At 48.5% G+C, this 19406-nt stretch overlaps 21 non-coding genes and 6 pseudogenes across 21 annotated transcripts; all 27 read left to right on the top strand.

The window, feature by feature from the left end:
* Positions 1-13: 13 nt before the first annotated feature.
* On the top strand, positions 14-177 carry LOC134967349 (U1 spliceosomal RNA). Its single transcript, XR_010188843.1, has one exon. It is a non-coding gene; the product is annotated as a U1 spliceosomal RNA (small nuclear RNA).
* Positions 178-329: 152 nt separating this feature from the next.
* On the top strand, positions 330-493 carry LOC134967781 (U1 spliceosomal RNA). The gene has a single exon (XR_010189158.1). It is a non-coding gene; the product is annotated as a U1 spliceosomal RNA (small nuclear RNA).
* Positions 494-1164: 671 nt separating this feature from the next.
* LOC134967348 (U1 spliceosomal RNA) lies at positions 1165-1328 on the top strand. The gene has a single exon (XR_010188842.1). It is a non-coding gene; the product is annotated as a U1 spliceosomal RNA (small nuclear RNA).
* A 152-nt stretch (positions 1329-1480) lies between these two features.
* On the top strand, positions 1481-1644 carry LOC134967761 (U1 spliceosomal RNA). Its single transcript, XR_010189146.1, has one exon. It is a non-coding gene; the product is annotated as a U1 spliceosomal RNA (small nuclear RNA).
* A 671-nt stretch (positions 1645-2315) lies between these two features.
* On the top strand, positions 2316-2479 carry LOC134967316 (U1 spliceosomal RNA). The gene has a single exon (XR_010188816.1). It is a non-coding gene; the product is annotated as a U1 spliceosomal RNA (small nuclear RNA).
* A 151-nt stretch (positions 2480-2630) lies between these two features.
* LOC134967562 (U1 spliceosomal RNA) lies at positions 2631-2794 on the top strand. Its single transcript, XR_010189017.1, has one exon. It is a non-coding gene; the product is annotated as a U1 spliceosomal RNA (small nuclear RNA).
* Positions 2795-3465: 671 nt separating this feature from the next.
* Positions 3466-3628, top strand: LOC134967485 (U1 spliceosomal RNA). The gene has a single exon (XR_010188955.1). It is a non-coding gene; the product is annotated as a U1 spliceosomal RNA (small nuclear RNA).
* A 152-nt stretch (positions 3629-3780) lies between these two features.
* On the top strand, positions 3781-3943 carry LOC134967784 (U1 spliceosomal RNA). Its single transcript, XR_010189161.1, has one exon. It is a non-coding gene; the product is annotated as a U1 spliceosomal RNA (small nuclear RNA).
* A 669-nt stretch (positions 3944-4612) lies between these two features.
* Positions 4613-4776, top strand: LOC134967315 (U1 spliceosomal RNA). The gene has a single exon (XR_010188815.1). It is a non-coding gene; the product is annotated as a U1 spliceosomal RNA (small nuclear RNA).
* A 152-nt stretch (positions 4777-4928) lies between these two features.
* Positions 4929-5092, top strand: LOC134967561 (U1 spliceosomal RNA). Its single transcript, XR_010189016.1, has one exon. It is a non-coding gene; the product is annotated as a U1 spliceosomal RNA (small nuclear RNA).
* A 671-nt stretch (positions 5093-5763) lies between these two features.
* Positions 5764-5927, top strand: LOC134967495 (U1 spliceosomal RNA). The gene has a single exon (XR_010188963.1). It is a non-coding gene; the product is annotated as a U1 spliceosomal RNA (small nuclear RNA).
* A 152-nt stretch (positions 5928-6079) lies between these two features.
* Positions 6080-6242, top strand: LOC134967783 (U1 spliceosomal RNA). Its single transcript, XR_010189160.1, has one exon. It is a non-coding gene; the product is annotated as a U1 spliceosomal RNA (small nuclear RNA).
* A 670-nt stretch (positions 6243-6912) lies between these two features.
* Positions 6913-7076, top strand: LOC134967403 (U1 spliceosomal RNA). Its single transcript, XR_010188888.1, has one exon. It is a non-coding gene; the product is annotated as a U1 spliceosomal RNA (small nuclear RNA).
* A 2719-nt stretch (positions 7077-9795) lies between these two features.
* On the top strand, positions 9796-9959 carry LOC134967406 (U1 spliceosomal RNA). The gene has a single exon (XR_010188891.1). It is a non-coding gene; the product is annotated as a U1 spliceosomal RNA (small nuclear RNA).
* Positions 9960-10111: 152 nt separating this feature from the next.
* LOC134967707 (U1 spliceosomal RNA) lies at positions 10112-10247 on the top strand (annotated as a pseudogene).
* Positions 10248-10945: 698 nt separating this feature from the next.
* On the top strand, positions 10946-11109 carry LOC134967329 (U1 spliceosomal RNA). The gene has a single exon (XR_010188827.1). It is a non-coding gene; the product is annotated as a U1 spliceosomal RNA (small nuclear RNA).
* Positions 11110-11261: 152 nt separating this feature from the next.
* LOC134967706 (U1 spliceosomal RNA) lies at positions 11262-11397 on the top strand (annotated as a pseudogene).
* A 698-nt stretch (positions 11398-12095) lies between these two features.
* Positions 12096-12259, top strand: LOC134967328 (U1 spliceosomal RNA). Its single transcript, XR_010188826.1, has one exon. It is a non-coding gene; the product is annotated as a U1 spliceosomal RNA (small nuclear RNA).
* A 152-nt stretch (positions 12260-12411) lies between these two features.
* Positions 12412-12547, top strand: LOC134967705 (U1 spliceosomal RNA; annotated as a pseudogene).
* A 698-nt stretch (positions 12548-13245) lies between these two features.
* On the top strand, positions 13246-13409 carry LOC134967327 (U1 spliceosomal RNA). The gene has a single exon (XR_010188825.1). It is a non-coding gene; the product is annotated as a U1 spliceosomal RNA (small nuclear RNA).
* A 152-nt stretch (positions 13410-13561) lies between these two features.
* Positions 13562-13697, top strand: LOC134967704 (U1 spliceosomal RNA; annotated as a pseudogene).
* A 698-nt stretch (positions 13698-14395) lies between these two features.
* LOC134967326 (U1 spliceosomal RNA) lies at positions 14396-14559 on the top strand. Its single transcript, XR_010188824.1, has one exon. It is a non-coding gene; the product is annotated as a U1 spliceosomal RNA (small nuclear RNA).
* A 152-nt stretch (positions 14560-14711) lies between these two features.
* Positions 14712-14847, top strand: LOC134967702 (U1 spliceosomal RNA; annotated as a pseudogene).
* Positions 14848-15545: 698 nt separating this feature from the next.
* On the top strand, positions 15546-15709 carry LOC134967325 (U1 spliceosomal RNA). The gene has a single exon (XR_010188823.1). It is a non-coding gene; the product is annotated as a U1 spliceosomal RNA (small nuclear RNA).
* A 152-nt stretch (positions 15710-15861) lies between these two features.
* Positions 15862-15997, top strand: LOC134967701 (U1 spliceosomal RNA; annotated as a pseudogene).
* Positions 15998-16695: 698 nt separating this feature from the next.
* Positions 16696-16859, top strand: LOC134967437 (U1 spliceosomal RNA). Its single transcript, XR_010188916.1, has one exon. It is a non-coding gene; the product is annotated as a U1 spliceosomal RNA (small nuclear RNA).
* Positions 16860-17010: 151 nt separating this feature from the next.
* LOC134967544 (U1 spliceosomal RNA) lies at positions 17011-17174 on the top strand. Its single transcript, XR_010189004.1, has one exon. It is a non-coding gene; the product is annotated as a U1 spliceosomal RNA (small nuclear RNA).
* Positions 17175-19406: the final 2232 nt, after the last annotated feature.

The raw sequence follows: 19406 nt of genomic DNA, 5'->3' as shown, positions 1-19406 counted from the left end.
CCTATCCCAAATCATACTTATTTTGCATAGGAGATACCATTATCATGAAGATTGTTCTCCCAGGGTGAGGTTCATTCATTGCATTCTGGGTATGCTGACCCCTGTGATTTCCCCAAATGTGGGAAACTCGACTGCATTATTTGTGGTAGTGGGGGACTGTGTTTGTGCTTTCCTCTGGTCAGCTCTGGTAAAAGTCAGATTTCTTTGTCTCAGATCTTCCTCTAGCCTTGTTCTTTTTTCGAGAGTTTCCTTGTGCTGCCTCAGTTGGATCTCCTTCACTTGACAGGTTGGTGCCCGAACAGCGACCCTCCCCAGCTCTAGCCCAACTCCTACTTACCTGCCAGGTTAGATACTATGATTAGGAAGGTGCTTCTCCCAGGGCAAGGCTCACCCATTGCACTCTGGGTGTGCTGCTTCTACGATTTCCCCAAATGTGGGACACTTGACTGCATAATTTGTGTTTCCTCTGGTCGGCTACTCGTATAATTCAGATCTCTTTGTCTCAGGTCTCTCTCCAGCCTAGTTTGCTGTCTGTTTCCACTTCTCTTTTCTTGAGCCGCTGCCTTCTATGCCCTTGTGCACTCTCCTGACTTCTCCTGTCTGCTTACTTTGTGCTCTCCAACGCACAATGCAAACTACAGGTAGTGCTGCAGGGCCCACACCATTTAACTTGCCTTTCAGAGCAGCTCTGGAGCTGTTACAGTGCCCAGCTGCTGCAAGAAATCAGCTTGAATGCTTCAGGGGCTGGGGCATAGCCAACATGAGCCCCACACCGACGGAGGGTGGAGGTGTTTAATGCGAACTAAGGGTCATCCAAGCGCCGCAAAAGGCCGCCATGCCCTGCATACTCCTTTTCTCTTTTCATATGCAGATGAGGGTTCCAGCCAACTTTGGCCCACTGCTTGGATGACATCACCGTATGCAAATCTGTCTTCTGCAGACCTTCCCCCAGGAATGCTTGTACTAGTTGTTGCATTTGGTTTGTTGTTTGGGGGTGCTTCAGTATTAGGCAGCCTTGTGCTCTCCCATGTTCATCTGAAAATATGTGTTCTCCCTGCAGTTGTTGTCCCCAGATGAGAGTTCCCTTGTGCTGCCTCAGTTGAATCCCCTTTACTTGACAGAAATGTGCCTGAGCAGCGGCCCTCCCCAGCCCTATCCCAAATCATACTTATTTTGCATAGGAGATACCATTATCATGAAGGTTGTTCTCCCAGGGTGAGGTTCATTCATTGCATTCTGGGTATGCTGACCCCTGTGATTTCCCCAAATGTGGGAAACTCGACTGCATTATTTGTGGTAGTGGGGGACTGTGTTTGTGCTTTCCTCTGGTCAGCTCTGGTAAAAGTCAGATTTCTTTGTCTCAGATCTTCCTCTAGCCTTGTTCTTTTTTTGAGAGTTTCCTTGTGCTGCCTCAGTTGGATCTCCTTCACTTGACAGGTGGGTGCCCGAGCAGCGACCCTCCCCAGCTCAAGCCCAACTCCTACTTACCTGCCAGGTGAGATACTATGATCAGGAAGGTGCTTCTCCCAGGGCAAGGCTCACCCATTGTACTCTAGGTGTGCTGCTCCTGCGATTTCCCCAAATGTGGGACACTTGACTGCATAATTTGTGTTTCCTCTGGTCGGCTACTCGTATAATTCAGATCTCTTTGTTTAAGGTCTCTCTCCAGCCTAGTTTGCTGTCTGTTTCCACTTCTCTTTTCTTGAGCCCCTGCCTTCTATGCCCTTGTGCACTCTCCTGACTTCTCCTGTCTGCTTACTTTGTGCCTTCCAACGCACAATGCAAACTACAGGTAGTGCTGCAGGGCCAACACCCTTTTACTTGCCTTACAGAGCAGCTCTGGAGCTGTTACAGTGCCCAGCTGCTGCAAGAAATCAGCTTGAATGCTTCAGGGGCTGGGGCATAGCCAACATGAGCCCCACACCGACGGAGGGTGGAGGTGTTTAATGCGAACTAAGGGTCATCCAAGCGCCGCAAAAGGCCGCCATGCCCTGCATACTCCTTTTCTCTTTTCATATGCAGATGAGGGTTCCAGCCAACTTTGGCCCACTGCTTGGATGACATCACCGTATGCAAATCCGTCTTCTGCAGACCTTTTCCCAGGAATGCTTGTACTAGTTGTTGCATTTGGTTTGTTGTTTGGGGGTGCTTCAGTATTAGGCAGCCTTCTGCTCTCCCATGTTCATCTGAAAATATGTGTTCTCCCTGCAGTTGTTGTCCCCAGATGAGAGTTCCCTTGTGCTGCCTCAGTTGAATCTCCTTTACTTGACAGAGATGTGCCTCAGCAGCGGCCCTCCCCAGCCCTATCCCAAATCATACTTATTTTGCATAGGAGATACCATGGTCATGAAGATTGTTCTCCCAGGGTGAGGTTCATTCATTGCATTCTGGGTATGCTGACCCCTGTGATTTCCCCAAATGTGGGAAACTCGACTGCATTATTTGTGGTAGTGGGGGACTGTGTTTGTGCTTTCCTCTGGTCAGCTCTGGTAAAAGTCAGATTTCTTTGTCTCAGATCTTCCTCTAGCCTTGTTTTTTTTTGAGAGTTTCCTTGTGCTGCCTCAGTTGGATCTCCTTCACTTGACAGGGGGGTGCCCGAGCAGCGACCCTCCCCAGCTCAAGCCCAACTCCTACTTACCTGCCAGGTGAGATACTATGATCAGGAAGGTGCTTCTCCCAGGGCAAGGCTCACCCATTGCACTCTGGGTGTGCTGCTCCTACGATTTCCCCAAATGTGGGACACTTGACTGCATAATTTGTGTTTCCTCTGGTCGGCTACTCGTATAATTCAGATCTCTTTGTTTAAGGTCTCTCTCCAGCCTAGTTTGCTGTCTGTTTCCACTTCTCTTTTCTTGAGCCCCTGCCTTCTATGCCCTTGTGCACTCTCCTGACTTCTCCTGTCTGCTTACTTTGTGCCTTCCAACGCACAATGCAAACTACAGGTAGTGCTGCAGGGCCAACACCCTTTTACTTGCCTTACAGAGCAGCTCTGGAGCTGTTACAGTGCCCAGCTGCTGCAAGAAATCAGCTTGAATACTTCAGGGGCTGGGGCATAGCCAACATGAGCCCCACACCGACGGAGGGTGGAGGTGTTTAATGCGAACTAAGGGTCATCCAAGCGCCGCAAAAGGCCGCCATGCCCTGCATACCCCTTTTCTCTTTTCATATGCAGATGAGGGTTCCAGCCAACTTTGGCCCACTGCTTGGATGACATCACCGTATGCAAATCCGTCTTCTGCAGACCTTTTCCCAGGAATGCTTGTACTAGATGTTGCATTTGGTTTGTTGTTTGGGGGTGCTTCAGTATTAGGCAGCCTTCTGCTCTCCCATGTTCATCTGAAAATATGTGTTCTCCCTGCAGTTGTTGTCCCCAGATGAGAGTTCCCTTGTGCTGCCTCAGTTGAATCTCCTTTACTTGACAGAGATGTGCCTGAGCAGCGGCCCTCCCCAGCCCTATCCCAAATCATACTTATTTTGCATAGGAGATACCATTATCATGAAGATTGTTCTCCCAGGGTGAGGTTCATTCATTGCATTCTGGGTATGCTGACCCCTGTGATTTCCCAAATGTGGGAAACTCGACTGCATTATATGTGGTAGTGGGGGACTGTGTTTGTGCTTTCCTCTGGTCAGCTCTGGTAAAAGTCAGATTTCTTTGTCTCAGATCTTCCTTTAGCCTTGTTCTTTTTTCGAGAGTTTCCTTGTGCTGCCTCAGTTGGATCTCCTTCACTTGACAGGGGGGTGCCCGAACAGCGACCCTCCCCAGCTCTAGCCCAACTCCTACTTACCTGCCAGGTGAGATACTATGATCAGGAAGGTGCTTCTCCCAGGGCAAGGCTCACCCAATGCACTCTGGGTGTGCTGCTCCTACGATTTCCCCAAATGTGGGACACTTGATTACATAATTTGTGTTTCCTCTGGTCGGCTCTCGTATAATTCAGATCTCTTTGTCTCAGGTCTCTCTCCAGCCTGGTTTGCTGTCTGTTTCCACTTCTCTTTTCTTGAGCCACTCCCTTCTATGCCCTTGTGCACTATCCTGACTTCCCCGTCTGCTTACTTTGTGCTCTCCAACGCACAATGCAAACTACAGGTAGTGCTGCAGTGCCCACACCATTTAACTTGCCTTTCAGAGTAGCTCTGGAGCTGTTACAGTGCCCAGCTGCTGCAAGAAATCAGCTTGAATGCTTCAGGGGCAGGGGCATAGCCAACATGAGCCCCACACCGACGGAGGGTGGAGGTGTTTAATGCGAACTAAGGGTCATCCAAGCGCCGCAAAAGGCCGCCATGCCCTGCATACCCCTTTTCTCTTTTCATATGCAGATGAGGGTTCCAGCCAACTTTGGCCCACTGCTTGGATGACATCACCGTATGCAAATCCGTCTTCTGCAGACCTTCCCCCAGGAATGCTTGTACTAGTTGTTGCATTTGGTTTGTTGTTTGGGGTGCTTCAGTATTAGGCAGCCTACTGCTCTCCCATGTTCATCTGAAAATATGTGTTCTCCCTGCAGTTGTTGTCCCCAGATGAGAGTTCCCTTGTGCTGCCTCAGTTGAATCTCCTTTACTTGACAGAGATGTGCCTGAGCAGCGGCCCTCCCCAGCCCTATCCCAAATCATACTTATTTTGCATAGGAGATACCATGGTCATGAAGATTGTTCTCCCAGGGTGAGGTTCATTCATTGCATTCTGGGTATGCTGACCCCTGTGATTTCCCCAAATGTGGGAAACTCGACTGCATTATTTGTGGTAGTGGGGGACTGTGTTTGTGCTTTCCTCTGGTCAGCTCTGGTAAAAGTCAGATTTCTTTGTCTCAGATCTTCCTCTAGCCTTGTTCTTTTTTTGAGAGTTTTCTTGTGCTGCCTCAGTTGGATCTCCTTCACATGACAGGGGGGTGCCCGAGCAGCGACCCTCCCCAGCTCAAGCCCAACTCCTACTTACCTGCCAGGTGAGATACTATGATCAGGAAGGTGCTTCTCCCAGGGCAAGGCTCACCCATTGCACTCTGGGTGTGCTGCTCCTACGATTTCCCCAAATGTGGGACACTTGACTGCATAATTTGTGTTTCCTCTGGTCGGCTACTCGTATAATTCAGATCTCTTTGTTTAAGGTCTCTCTCCAGCCTAGTTTGCTGTCTGTTTCCACTTCTCTTTTCTTGAGCCCCTGCCTTCTATGCCCTTGTGCACTCTCCTGACTTCTCCTGTCTGCTTACTTTGTGCCTTCCAACGCACAATGCAAACTACAGGTAGTGCTGCAGGGCCAACACCCTTTTACTTGCCTTACAGAGCAGCTCTGGAGCTGTTACAGTGCCCAGCTGCTGCAAGAAATCAGCTTGAATGCTTCAGGGGCTGGGGCATAGCCAACATGAGCCCCTCACCGAGGGAGAGTGGAGGTGTTTAATGCGAACTAAGGGTCATCCAAGCGCCGCAAAAGGCCGCCATGCCCTGCATACCCCTTTTCTCTTTTCATATGCAGATGAGGGTTCCAGCCAACTTTGGCCCACTGCTTGGATGACATCACCGTATGCAAATCCGTCTTCTGCAGACCTTTTCCCAGGAATGCTTGTACTAGTTGTTGCATTTGGTTTGTTGTTTGGGGGTGCTTCAGTATTAGGCAGCCTTCTGCTCTCCCATGTTCATCTGAAAATATGTGTTCTCCCTGCAGTTGTTGTCCCCAGATGAGAGTTCCCTTGTGCTGCCTCAGTTGAATCTCCTTTACTTGACAGAGATGTGCCTGAGCAGCGGCCCTCCCCAGCCCTATCCCAAATCATACTTATTTTGCATAGGAGATACCATTATCATGAAGATTGTTCTCCCAGGGTGAGGTTCATTCATTGCATTCTGGGTATGCTGACCCCTGTGATTTCCCAAAATGTGGGAAACTCGACTACATTATTTGTGGTAGTGGGGGACTGTGTTTGTGCTTTCCTCTGGTCAGCTCTGGTAAAAGTCAGATTTCTTTGTCTCAGATCTTCCTCTAGCCTTGTTCTTTTTTCGAGAGTTTCCTTGTGCTGCCTCAGTTGGATCTCCTTCACTTGACAGGGGGGTGCCCGAACAGCGATGCTCCCCAGCTCTAGCCCAACTCCTACTTACCTGCCAGGTGAGATACTATGATCAGGAAGGTGCTTCTCCCAGGGCAAGGCTCACCCAATGCACTCTGGGTGTGCTGCTCCTACGATTTCCCCAAATGTGGGACACTTGATTACATAATTTGTGTTTCCTCTGGTCGGCTCTCGTATAATTCAGATCTCTTTGTCTCAGGTCTCTCTCCAGCCTAGTTTGCTGTCTGTTTCCACTTCTCTTTTCTTGAGCCGCTCCCTTCTATGCCCTTGTGCACTATCCTGACTTCCCCGTCTGCTTACTTTGTGCCTTCCAACGCACAATGCAAACTACAGGTAGTGCTGCAGGGCCCACACCCTTTTACTTGCTTTACAGAGCAGCTCTGGAGCTTATACAGTGCCCAGCTGCTGCAAGAAATCAGCTTGAATGCTTCAGGGGCTGGGGCATAGCCAACATGAGCCCCACACCGAAGGAGGGTGGAGGTGTTTAATGCGAACTAGGGGTCATCCAAGCGCCGCAAAAGGCCGCCATGCCCTGCACACCCCTTTTTTATTTTCATATGCAGACGAGGGTTGAAGCCAACTTTGACCCACTGCTTGGATGACATCACCATATGCAAATCCATCTTCTGCAGGCCTTCCCCCAGGAATGCTTGCACTAGTAGTTGCATTTGGTTTGTTGTTTGGGGGTGCTTCAGTATTAGGCAGCCTTCTGCCCTCCCATGTTCATCTGAAAATATGTGTTCTCCCTGCAGTTGTTGTCCCCAGATGAGAGTTCCCTTGTGCTGCCTCAGTTGAATCTCCTTTACTTGACAGAGATGTGCCTGAGCAGCGGCCCTCCCCAGCCCTATCCCAAATCATACTTATTTTGCATAGGAGATACCATGGTCATGAAGATTGTTTTCCCAGGGTGAGGTTCATTCATTGCACTCTGGGTATGCTGACCCCTGTGATTTCCCCAAATGTGGGAAACTCGACTACATTATTTGTGGTAGTGGGGGACTGTGTTTGTGCTTTCCTCTGGTCAGCTCTGGTAAAAGTCAGATTTCTTTGTCTCAGATCTTCCTCTAGCCTTGTTCTTCTTTCGAGAGTTCCCTTGTGCTGCCTCAGTTGGATCTCCTTCACTTGACAGGGGGTGCTCGAGCAGCAATCCTCCACAGCTCTAGCCCAACTCCTACTTACCTGCCAGGTGAGATACTATGATCTTCACTGTTAGGGCAATCAGGATGTGGAATTCCCTGCCAGGGAAGGTGGTAATGGCGGACTCTGTAATTGGATTTAAAAAAGGAATATATACATTTCTGAATGAAAAAGCTATCCAAGGTTATAATACTTAAAATATCAACATGGTTAATCCGGGGGTAACATGAGTTATAGTAGCTAACTAGTCATAAAACATTATTCTGCAAGTATGTAGAAACATCACAACTTAAAACAGGTTGAACACGATGGGCAATTTGCCTCTATTCAACCTCAAAAACTATGTTACTATATGTTACTATATTACTATGTTACTGTAGTATACAGAACACCACAATGTAATGAGCAGTGATAGTGAGCACTGATGAGGATACTAGAACTGACACTGAGCAGCAAGATGCAGCACTGGACTATTAGTAATGTACTGTAGTATGCTGAGCACCACAATGCAGCACAAGACAATGAGCAGTGATACTGAGCACTGATGAGGATACTACTGAGAACTGACATTGAGCAGGAGAGACACACTACTAGTATTACTGAGCAGCAATAAGTAACCACTGATACTGAGCACTTATATTGAGATTTCCACTGAGAGAACATAGCCACGTCCTCTCCGCTCTCTCTTCAATGCACGAGTAAAAATGGCGGCAACGCGCAGCTCTTTATATGGAATCCGAATCTCGCGAGAATCCGACAGCGGGATGATGACATTTTCCCTTGTTCATGTTTTCCGAGTCAGGCGGGAACAACCGAGCCTGCCTCGGACCAGTGTAAACCACGTGGAGTTCGTCGGGAATTCGGTTATCGGAGAACCGAACCCGCTCCTCTATATATACTATATTACTATGTTACTGTAGTATACAGAACACCACAATGCAATGAGCAGTGATAGTGAGCACTGATGAGGATACTAGAACTGACACTGAGCAGCAAGATGCAGCACTGGACTATTAGTAATGTACTGTAGTATGCTGAGCACCACAATGCAGCACAAGACAATGAGCAGTGATACTGAGCACTGATGAGGATACTACTGAGAACTGACACTGAGCAGGAGAGACACACTACTAGTATTACTGAGCAGCAATAAGTAACCACTGATACTGAGCACTGATATTGAGATTTCCACTGAGAGAACATAGCCACGTCCTCTCCGCTCTCTCTTCAATGCACGAGTAAAAATGGCAGCAACGCGCAGCTCTTTATATGGAATCCGAATCTCGCGAGAATCCGACAGCGGGATGATGACATTTTCCCTTGTTCAGGTTTTCCGAGTCAGGCGGGAACAACCGAGCTTGCCTCGGACCAGTGTAAACCACGTGGAGTTCGTCGGGAATTCGGTTCTCGGAGAACCAAACCCGCTCCTCTCTACCTTATACCCATCAATTTTTTTATTTTCAATCTAAGCCCCTGCAGTTTTCTGTAAGCATCTGCTTCGCTATGATGATCAACAAGTCACAAGGGCAAACACTCAGGGCTTGAGGCGTAGATCTTAGGACCAGCTGCTACAAGCATGGCAGAGGTGTCACTATCACTGGTGACACCCAGAGAGGTGGCGAGGGAGATTGTAATGCAGTGCGCGCAGATAAGCAGCGCAATGGTAAAAAGGAGGCATGGTTTCATAGGTAGGGGCGTGGCCTGGTGGCCTGAATCTACATTTTGTTGCTCCGGGTGTCCCGGGGGTTGGGGGCTGCACCCGGGGACCAGTGTGTGAGCGGTGCTGGCTCCTGCACAGTGACAGGGCATGGCCACCCAGCATGACGCCTCCCTTCTTGACCATGCTGTAATTGCAGTCGCACTGCAGTTCAGCGTGATCATAAAAAATGGTGTAGGCTCCTGCTGGTGCAGACTGTAGAGAAAAGCCGCTGTGACCACGCCCCCTGTGTCTCCTCCGTTGCAGACCCCATTTTGAAGCCTTGCCCCCGGACTAAGAGAAAAGAATGCCCTTGCGCACTATCCTGACTTCTCCTCCCGTCTGCTTACTTTGTGCCTTCCAACGCACAATGCGAACTACAGGTGGTGCTGCAGGGCCCACACCCTTTTACTTGCCTTACAGAACAGCTCTGGAGCTGTTACAGTGCCCAGCTGCTGCAAGAAATCAGCTTGAATGCTTCAGGGGATGGGGCATGGCCAACATGAGCCCCATACCAAAGGAGGGTGGGGGTGTTTAATGCGAACTAGGGGTCATCCAAGCACTGCAAAAGGCCGCCATGCCCTGCATGCCCCTTTTCTCTTTTCATATGCAGATGAGGGTTCCAGTCAACTTTGGCCCACTGCTTGGATAACATCACCGTATGCAAATCCGTCTGCTGCAGACCTTCCCCCAGGAATGCTTGTACTAGTTGTTGCATATGGTTTGATATTTGATGGTGCTTCAGTATTAGGCAGCCTTCCGCCCTCCCATGTTCATCTGAAAAGATGTGGTCTCCCTGCAGTTGTTGTCCCCAGATGAGAGTTCCCTTGTGCTGCCTCAGTTGAATCTCCTTTACTTGACAGAGATGTGCCTGAGCAGCGGCCCTCCCCAGCCCTATCCCAAATCATACTTATTTTGCATAGGAGATACCATGGTCATGAAGATTGTTCTCCCAGGGTGAGGTTCATTCATTGCATTCTGGGTATGCTGACACCTGTGATTTTCCCAAATGTGGGAAACTCGACTGCATTATTTGTGGTAGTGGGGGACTGTGTTTGTGCTTTCCTCTGGTCAGCTCTGGTAAAAGTCAGATTTCTTTGTCTCAGATCTTCCTCTAGCCTTGTTCTTCTTTCGAGAGTACCCTGGTGCTGCCTCAGTTGGATCTCCTTCACTTCACAGGGGGGAACCCGAGCAGCGACCCTCCCCAGCTCTAGCCCAACTCCTACTTACCTGCCAGGTGAGATACTATGATCATGAAGGTGCTTCTCCCAGGGCAAGGCTCAACCATTGCACTCTGGGTGTGCTGCTCCTGCGATTTCCCCAAATGTGGGAAACTTGACTGCATAATTTGTGTTTCCCCTCGTCGGCTCTCGTATAATTCAGATCTCTTTGTCTCAGGTCTCTCTCCAGCCTAGTTTGCTGTCTGTTTCCACTTCTCTTTTCTTGAGCCGCTCCCTTCTATGCCCTTGCGCACTATCCTGACTTCTCCCGTCTGCTTACTTCGTGCCTTCCAACGCACAATGCGAACTACAGGTAGTGCTGCAGGGCCCACACCCTTTTACTTGCCTTACAGAGTAGCTCTGGAGCAGTTACAGTGCCCAGCTGCTGCAAGAAATCAGCTTGAATGCTTCAGGGGCTGGGGCATAGCCAACATGAGCCCCACACCGAAGGAGGGTGGAGGTGTGTAATGCGAACTAGGGGTCATCCAAGCGCTGCAAAAGGCCGCCATGCCCTGCACGCCCCTTTTCTCTTTTCATATGCAGACGAGGGTTGAAGCCAACTTTGACCCACTGCTTGGATGACATCACCATATACAAATCCATCTGCTGCAGGTCTTCCCCCAGGAATGCTTGCACTAGTTGTTGCATTTGGTTTGTTGTTTGGGGGTGCTTCAGTATTAGGCAGCCTTCTGCCCTCCCATGTTCATCTGAAAATATGTGTTCTCCCTGCAGTTGTTGTCCCCAGATGAGAGTTCCCTTGTGCTGCCTCAGTTGAATTTCCTTTACTTGACAGAGATGTGCCTGAGCAGCGGCCCTCCCCAGCCCTATCCCAAATCATACTTATTTTGCATAGGAGATACCATGGTCATGAAGATTGTTCTCCCAGGGTGAGGTTCATTCATTGCATTCTGGGTATGCTGACCCCTGTGATTTTCCCAAATGTGGGAAACTCGACTGCATTATTTGTGGTAGTGGGGGACTGTGTTTGTGCTTTCCTCTGGTCAGCTCTGGTAAAAGTCAGATTTCTTTGTCTCAGATCTTCCTCTAGCCTTGTTCTTCTTTCGAGAGTACCCTGGTGCTGCCTCAGTTGGATCTCCTTCACTTCACAGGGGGGAACCCGAGCAGCGACCCTCCCCAGCTCTAGCCCAACTCCTACTTACCTGCCAGGTGAGATACTATGATCATGAAGGTGCTTCTCCCAGGGCAAGGCTCAACCATTGCACTCTGGGTGTGCTGCTCCTGCGATTTCCCCAAATGTGGGAAACTTGACTGCATAATTTGTGTTTCCCCTCGTCGGCTCTCGTATAATTCAGATCTCTTTGTCTCAGGTCTCTCTCCAGCCTAGTTTGCTGTCTGTTTCCACTTCTCTTTTCTTGAGCCGCTCCCTTCTATGCCCTTGCGCACTATCCTGACTTCTCCCGTCTGCTTACTTCGTGCCTTCCAACGCACAATGCGAACTACAGGTAGTGCTGCAGGGCCCACACCCTTTTACTTGCCTTACAGAGTAGCTCTGGAGCAGTTACAGTGCCCAGCTGCTGCAAGAAATCAGCTTGAATGCTTCAGGGGCTGGGGCATAGCCAACATGAGCCCCACACCGAAGGAGGGTGGAGGTGTGTAATGCGAACTAGGGGTCATCCAAGCGCTGCAAAAGGCCGCCATGCCCTGCACGCCCCTTTTCTCTTTTCATATGCAGACGAGGGTTGAAGCCAACTTTGACCCACTGCTTGGATGACATCACCATATACAAATCCATCTGCTGCAGGTCTTCCCCCAGGAATGCTTGCACTAGTTGTTGCATTTGGTTTGTTGTTTGGGGGTGCTTCAGTATTAGGCAGCCTTCTGCCCTCCCATGTTCATCTGAAAATATGTGTTCTCCCTGCAGTTGTTGTCCCCAGATGAGAGTTCCCTTGTGCTGCCTCAGTTGAATTTCCTTTACTTGACAGAGATGTGCCTGAGCAGCGGCCCTCCCCAGCCCTATCCCAAATCATACTTATTTTGCATAGGAGATACCATGGTCATGAAGATTGTTCTCCCAGGGTGAGGTTCATTCATTGCATTCTGGGTATGCTGACCCCTGTGATTTTCCCAAATGTGGGAAACTCGACTGCATTATTTGTGGTAGTGGGGGACTGTGTTTGTGCTTTCCTCTGGTCAGCTCTGGTAAAAGTCAGATTTCTTTGTCTCAGATCTTCCTCTAGCCTTGTTCTTCTTTCGAGAGTACCCTGGTGCTGCCTCAGTTGGATCTCCTTCACTTCACAGGGGGGAACCCGAGCAGCGACCCTCCCCAGCTCTAGCCCAACTCCTACTTACCTGCCAGGTGAGATACTATGATCATGAAGGTGCTTCTCCCAGGGCAAGGCTCAACCATTGCACTCTGGGTGTGCTGCTCCTGCGATTTCCCCAAATGTGGGAAACTTGACTGCATAATTTGTGTTTCCCCTCGTCGGCTCTCGTATAATTCAGATCTCTTTGTCTCAGGTCTCTCTCCAGCCTAGTTTGCTGTCTGTTTCCACTTCTCTTTTCTTGAGCCGCTCCCTTCTATGCCCTTGCGCACTATCCTGACTTCTCCCGTCTGCTTACTTCGTGCCTTCCAACGCACAATGCGAACTACAGGTAGTGCTGCAGGGCCCACACCCTTTTACTTGCCTTACAGAGTAGCTCTGGAGCAGTTACAGTGCCCAGCTGCTGCAAGAAATCAGCTTGAATGCTTCAGGGGCTGGGGCATAGCCAACATGAGCCCCACACCGAAGGAGGGTGGAGGTGTGTAATGCGAACTAGGGGTCATCCAAGCGCTGCAAAAGGCCGCCATGCCCTGCACGCCCCTTTTCTCTTTTCATATGCAGACGAGGGTTGAAGCCAACTTTGACCCACTGCTTGGATGACATCACCATATACAAATCCATCTGCTGCAGGTCTTCCCCCAGGAATGCTTGCACTAGTTGTTGCATTTGGTTTGTTGTTTGGGGGTGCTTCAGTATTAGGCAGCCTTCTGCCCTCCCATGTTCATCTGAAAATATGTGTTCTCCCTGCAGTTGTTGTCCCCAGATGAGAGTTCCCTTGTGCTGCCTCAGTTGAATTTCCTTTACTTGACAGAGATGTGCCTGAGCAGCGGCCCTCCCCAGCCCTATCCCAAATCATACTTATTTTGCATAGGAGATACCATGGTCATGAAGATTGTTCTCCCAGGGTGAGGTTCATTCATTGCATTCTGGGTATGCTGACCCCTGTGATTTTCCCAAATGTGGGAAACTCGACTGCATTATTTGTGGTAGTGGGGGACTGTGTTTGTGCTTTCCTCTGGTCAGCTCTGGTAAAAGTCAGATTTCTTTGTCTCAGATCTTCCTCTAGCCTTGTTCTTCTTTCGAGAGTACCCTGGTGCTGCCTCAGTTGGATCTCCTTCACTTCACAGGGGGGAACCCGAGCAGCGACCCTCCCCAGCTCTAGCCCAACTCCTACTTACCTGCCAGGTGAGATACTATGATCATGAAGGTGCTTCTCCCAGGGCAAGGCTCAACCATTGCACTCTGGGTGTGCTGCTCCTGCGATTTCCCCAAATGTGGGAAACTTGACTGCATAATTTGTGTTTCCCCTCGTCGGCTCTCGTATAATTCAGATCTCTTTGTCTCAGGTCTCTCTCCAGCCTAGTTTGCTGTCTGTTTCCACTTCTCTTTTCTTGAGCCGCTCCCTTCTATGCCCTTGCGCACTATCCTGACTTCTCCCGTCTGCTTACTTCGTGCCTTCCAACGCACAATGCGAACTACAGGTAGTGCTGCAGGGCCCACACCCTTTTACTTGCCTTACAGAGTAGCTCTGGAGCAGTTACAGTGCCCAGCTGCTGCAAGAAATCAGCTTGAATGCTTCAGGGGCTGCGGCATAGCCAACATGAGCCCCACACCGAAGGAGGGTGGAGGTGTGTAATGCGAACTAGGGGTCATCCAAGCGCTGCAAAAGGCCGCCATGCCCTGCACGCCCCTTTTCTCTTTTCATATGCAGACGAGGGTTGAAGCCAACTTTGACCCACTGCTTGGATGACATCACCATATACAAATCCATCTGCTGCAGGTCTTCCCCCAGGAATGCTTGCACTAGTTGTTGCATTTGGTTTGTTGTTTGGGGGTGCTTCAGTATTAGGCAGCCTTCTGCCCTCCCATGTTCATCTGAAAATATGTGTTCTCCCTGCAGTTGTTGTCCCCAGATGAGAGTTCCCTTGTGCTGCCTCAGTTGAATTTCCTTTACTTGACAGAGATGTGCCTGAGCAGCGGCCCTCCCCAGCCCTATCCCAAATCATACTTATTTTGCATAGGAGATACCATGGTCATGAAGATTGTTCTCCCAGGGTGAGGTTCATTCATTGCATTCTGGGTATGCTGACCCCTGTGATTTTCCCAAATGTGGGAAACTCGACTGCATTATTTGTGGTAGTGGGGGACTGTGTTTGTGCTTTCCTCTGGTCAGCTCTGGTAAAAGTCAGATTTCTTTGTCTCAGATCTTCCTCTAGCCTTGTTCTTCTTTCGAGAGTACCCTGGTGCTGCCTCAGTTGGATCTCCTTCACTTCACAGGGGGGAACCCGAGCAGCGACCCTCCCCAGCTCTAGCCCAACTCCTACTTACCTGCCAGGTGAGATACTATGATCATGAAGGTGCTTCTCCCAGGGCAAGGCTCAACCATTGCACTCTGGGTGTGCTGCTCCTGCGATTTCCCCAAATGTGGGAAACTTGACTGCATAATTTGTGTTTCCCCTCGTCGGCTCTCGTATAATTCAGATCTCTTTGTCTCAGGTCTCTCTCCAGCCTAGTTTGCTGTCTGTTTCCACTTCTCTTTTCTTGAGCCGCTCCCTTCTATGCCCTTGCGCACTATCCTGACTTCTCCCGTCTGCTTACTTCGTGCCTTCCAACGCACAATGCGAACTACAGGTAGTGCTGCAGGGCCCACACCCTTTTACTTGCCTTACAGAGTAGCTCTGGAGCAGTTACAGTGCCCAGCTGCTGCAAGAAATCAGCTTGAATGCTTCAGGGGCTGGGGCATAGCCAACATGAGCCCCACACCGAAGGAGGGTGGAGGTGTGTAATGCGAACTAGGGGTCATCCAAGCGCTGCAAAAGGCCGCCATGCCCTGCACGCCCCTTTTCTCTTTTCATATGCAGACGAGGGTTGAAGCCAACTTTGACCCACTGCTTGGATGACATCACCATATACAAATCCATCTGCTGCAGGTCTTCCCCCAGGAATGCTTGCACTAGTTGTTGCATTTGGTTTGTTGTTTGGGGGTGCTTCAGTATTAGGCAGCCTTCTGCCCTCCCATGTTCATCTGAAAATATGTGTTCTCCCTGCAGTTGTTGTCCCCAGATGAGAGTTCCCTTGTGCTGCCTCAGTTGAATTTCCTTTACTTGACAGAGATGTGCCTGAGCAGCGGCCCTCCCCAGCCCTATCCCAAATCATACTTATTTTGCATAGGAGATACCATGGTCATGAAGATTGTTCTCCCAGGGTGAGGTTCATTCATTGCATTCTGGGTATGCTGACCCCTGTGATTTTCCCAAATGTGGGAAACTCGACTGCATTATTTGTGGTAGTGGGGGACTGTGTTTGTGCTTTCCTCTGGTCAGCTCTGGTAAAAGTCAGATTTCTTTGTCTCAGATCTTCCTCTAGCCTTGTTCTTCTTTCGAGAGTACCCTGGTGCTGCCTCAGTTGGATCTCCTTCACTTCACAGGGGGGAACCCGAGCAGCGACCCTCCCCAGCTCTAGCCCAACTCCTACTTACCTGCCAGGTGAGATACTATGATCATGAAGGTGCTTCTCCCAGGGCAAGGCTCAACCATTGCACTCTGGGTGTGCTGCTCCTGCGATTTCCCCAAATGTGGGAAACTTGACTGCATAATTTGTGTTTCCCCTCGTCGGCTCTCGTATAATTCAGATCTCTTTGTCTCAGGTCTCTCTCCAGCCTAGTTTGCTGTCTGTTTCCACTTCTCTTTTCTTGAGCCGCTCCCTTCTATGCCCTTGCGCACTATCCTGACTTCTCCCGTCTGCTTACTTCGTGCCTTCCAACGCACAATGCGAACTACAGGTAGTGCTGCAGGGCCCACACCCTTTTACTTGCCTTACAGAGTAGCTCTGGAGCAGTTACAGTGCCCAGCTGCTGCAAGAAATCAGCTTGAATGCTTCAGGGGCTGGGGCATAGCCAACATGAGCCCCACACCGAAGGAGGGTGGAGGTGTGTAATGCGAACTAGGGGTCATCCAAGCGCTGCAAAAGGCCGCCATGCCCTGCACGCCCCTTTTCTCTTTTCATATGCAGACGAGGGTTGAAGCCAACTTTGACCCACTGCTTGGATGACATCACCATATACAAATCCATCTGCTGCAGGTCTTCCCCCAGGAATGCTTGCACTAGTTGTTGCATTTGGTTTGTTGTTTGGGGGTGCTTCAGTATTAGGCAGCCTTCTGCCCTCCCATGTTCATCTGAAAATATGTGTTCTCCCTGCAGTTGTTGTCCCCAGATGAGAGTTCCCTTGTGCTGCCTCAGTTGAATCTCCTTTACTTGACAGAGATGTGCCTGAGCAGCGGCCCTCCCCAGCCCTATCCCAAATCATACTTATTTTGCATAGGAGATACTATTGTCATGAAGATTGTTCTCCCAGGGTGAGGTTCATTCATTGCATTCTGGGTATGCTGACCCCTGTGATTTCCCCAAATGTGGGAAACTCGACTGCATTATTTGTGGTAGTGGTGGACTGTGTTTGTGCTTTCCTCTGGTCAGCTCTGGTAAAAGTCAGATTTCTTTGTCTCAGATCTTCCTCTAGCCTTGTTCTTCTTTTGAGAGTTCCCTTGTGCTTTCTCAGTTGGATCTCCTTCACTTGACAGGTAGTGCCCGAGCAGCGACCCTCCCCAGCTCTAGCCCAACTCCTACTAACCTGCCAGGTGAGATACTATGATCATGAAGGTGCTTCTCCCAGGGCAAGGCTCACCCATTGCACTCTGGGTGTGCTGCCCCTTGCGATTTCCCCAAATGTGGGAAACTTGACTGCATAATTTGTGTTTCCCCTGGACGGCTCTCGTATAATTCAGATCTCTTTGTCTCAGGTCTCTCTCCAGCCTAGTATGCTGTCTGTTTCCACTTCTCTTTTCTTGAGCCCCTCCCTTCTATAACCTTGTGCACTATCCTGACTTCTCCTCCCGTCTGCTTACTTTGTGCCTTCCAATGCACAATGAAAACTACAGGTAGTGCTGCAGGGCCCACACCCTTTTACTTGCCTTACAGAGCAGCTCTGGAGCTGTTACAGTACCCAGCTGCTGCAAGAAATCAGCTTGAATGCTTCAGGAGCTGGGGCATGGCCAACATGAGCCCCACACCGAAGGAGGGTGGGGGTGTTTAATGTGAACTAGGGGTCATCCAAGCGTCGCAAAAGGCCGCCATGCCCTGCATATCCCTTTTCTCTTTTCATAAGCAGACGAGGGTTGAAGCCAACTTTGACCCACTGCTTGGATGACATCACTTGCTGCCTTTCCAATGAAGCAAGTTTAATTTAGTAATAGGTGAAAAACCATCCCTACAAAGGTGTTAATCAGATACTTGGCTTTGTGGACAATTTTCAATGAACAAATTTGTTAGCATAAAAATAAAGCCAGAAAATGAAGAGCTGTTTAATCACTCAATTAGATTTTTCTGCAAGCATATTTCTTTTTCTCTGCAACCCACTGCTAACTTGTGCTTCCTAGCTGTTCTTTTATAAAATCACTTAATCAAATCTAACTCTGATTACATCAGAGAAGGCCAGGTACCCTACACCATAAGAGGGGGTTTGAAATTTTGACTTGTCTACTTAAAGATCACCAAAATCTGATAACAAGGTAAATTACATCCCTGGGTGGGATTGAACCACCAACCTTTTGGTTAATAACCGAACACGCTAACTGATTGCGCCACAGAGACACATTGCAAAAGTATATACTGACAAAGGCTAATAAGCATTCATCTAGAACGTTTCCTAGAAAAACTTTAAAAAGTCAATAATCTGGAGAGTTTTTGTAAGATGTTTCTTCCATCAACCAATGAAGAAACACATTGGTACTTTCCCATGATGAGTGAGTGCTTCAGGATCTCTTGCACTTACATGTGCAGCAGAGTACTGCAATGGAATCATGCTGGGCCCATAACCCAGAGGTAGGTAGATTGAAACTATCCTCTGCTATATGCATTTTTTGTGTTAATTAAAGTAATCCAAAACTGGGATTGATATTTTTGCTCTTTTATTTTTACTTAAAGTACAATAACTTTTATTATTTTAATTTGTTTTAATAGTATATTGACAGTATTGTTTTCTTTCAAAAATCCACTTAATTTTCTTTACCCGATTATTCAAATGGTAATTGACAAAAACAAACTACATTGTCACCAGAAGATCAATACAAAATGTACAAGTGATATATTAAAATCATCTTTCCAGCTTGGATTTCAATGATGCATTGGGGCAACGATTTTGTGAGAAACCTCTTCACCCTTAAATAAAGATTTTCTTAATTCCTTACCTGTGTGCTAATTAGATATCACCTTGTTTTCACATTAAACAGACTTCCACATGAGAAAGCAGCAAGGATGCAGTGGCGTTAATGTTTCCTGGTGTCAACCTGTATTATTTCAGTAGATATTGAAATGAGGATGCATCTTGCTGCCTTTCCAATGAAGCATGTTTAATTTAGTAATAGGTGAAAAACCATCCCTACAAAGGTGTTAATCAGATACTTGGCTTTGTGGACACTTTTCAGAGAACAAATTTGTTAGCATAAAAACAAAGCCAGAAAATGAAGAGCTGTTTAATCACTCAATTGGATTTTTCTGCCAGCATATTTCTTTTTCTCTGCAACCCACTGCTAAATTGTGCTTCCTAGCTGTTTTTTTAATAAAATCACTTAATCAAATCTAACTCTGATTACATCAGAGTAGGCCAGGTACCCTACACCATAAGAGAGGGTTTGAAATTTTGACTTGTCTACTTAAATATCACCAAAACCTGATCACAAGGTCAATTACGTCCCTGGGTGGGATTGAACCACCAACTTTTTGGTTAATAGCCGTACACACTAACTGATTGTGCTACAGCGACACTTTGCAAAAGTACATACTGACAAAGGCTAATAAGCATTCATCTAGAATGTTTCCTAGAAAAACTTTAAAAAGTCAATAATCTGGAGAGTTTTTGTAAGATGTTTCTTCCATCAACCAATGAAGAAACACATTGGTACTTTCCCATGATGAGTGAGTGCTTCAGGATCTCTTGCACTTACATGTGCAGCAGAGTACT

The sequence above is a fragment of the Pseudophryne corroboree genome, chromosome 10 (assembly GCF_028390025.1).
Source record: "Pseudophryne corroboree isolate aPseCor3 chromosome 10, aPseCor3.hap2, whole genome shotgun sequence".
NCBI lineage: Eukaryota > Metazoa > Chordata > Amphibia > Anura > Myobatrachidae > Pseudophryne > Pseudophryne corroboree.
The sequence above is the reverse complement of the archived record's forward strand: the minus strand, read 5'-3'. Positions and strand labels throughout refer to the sequence as shown.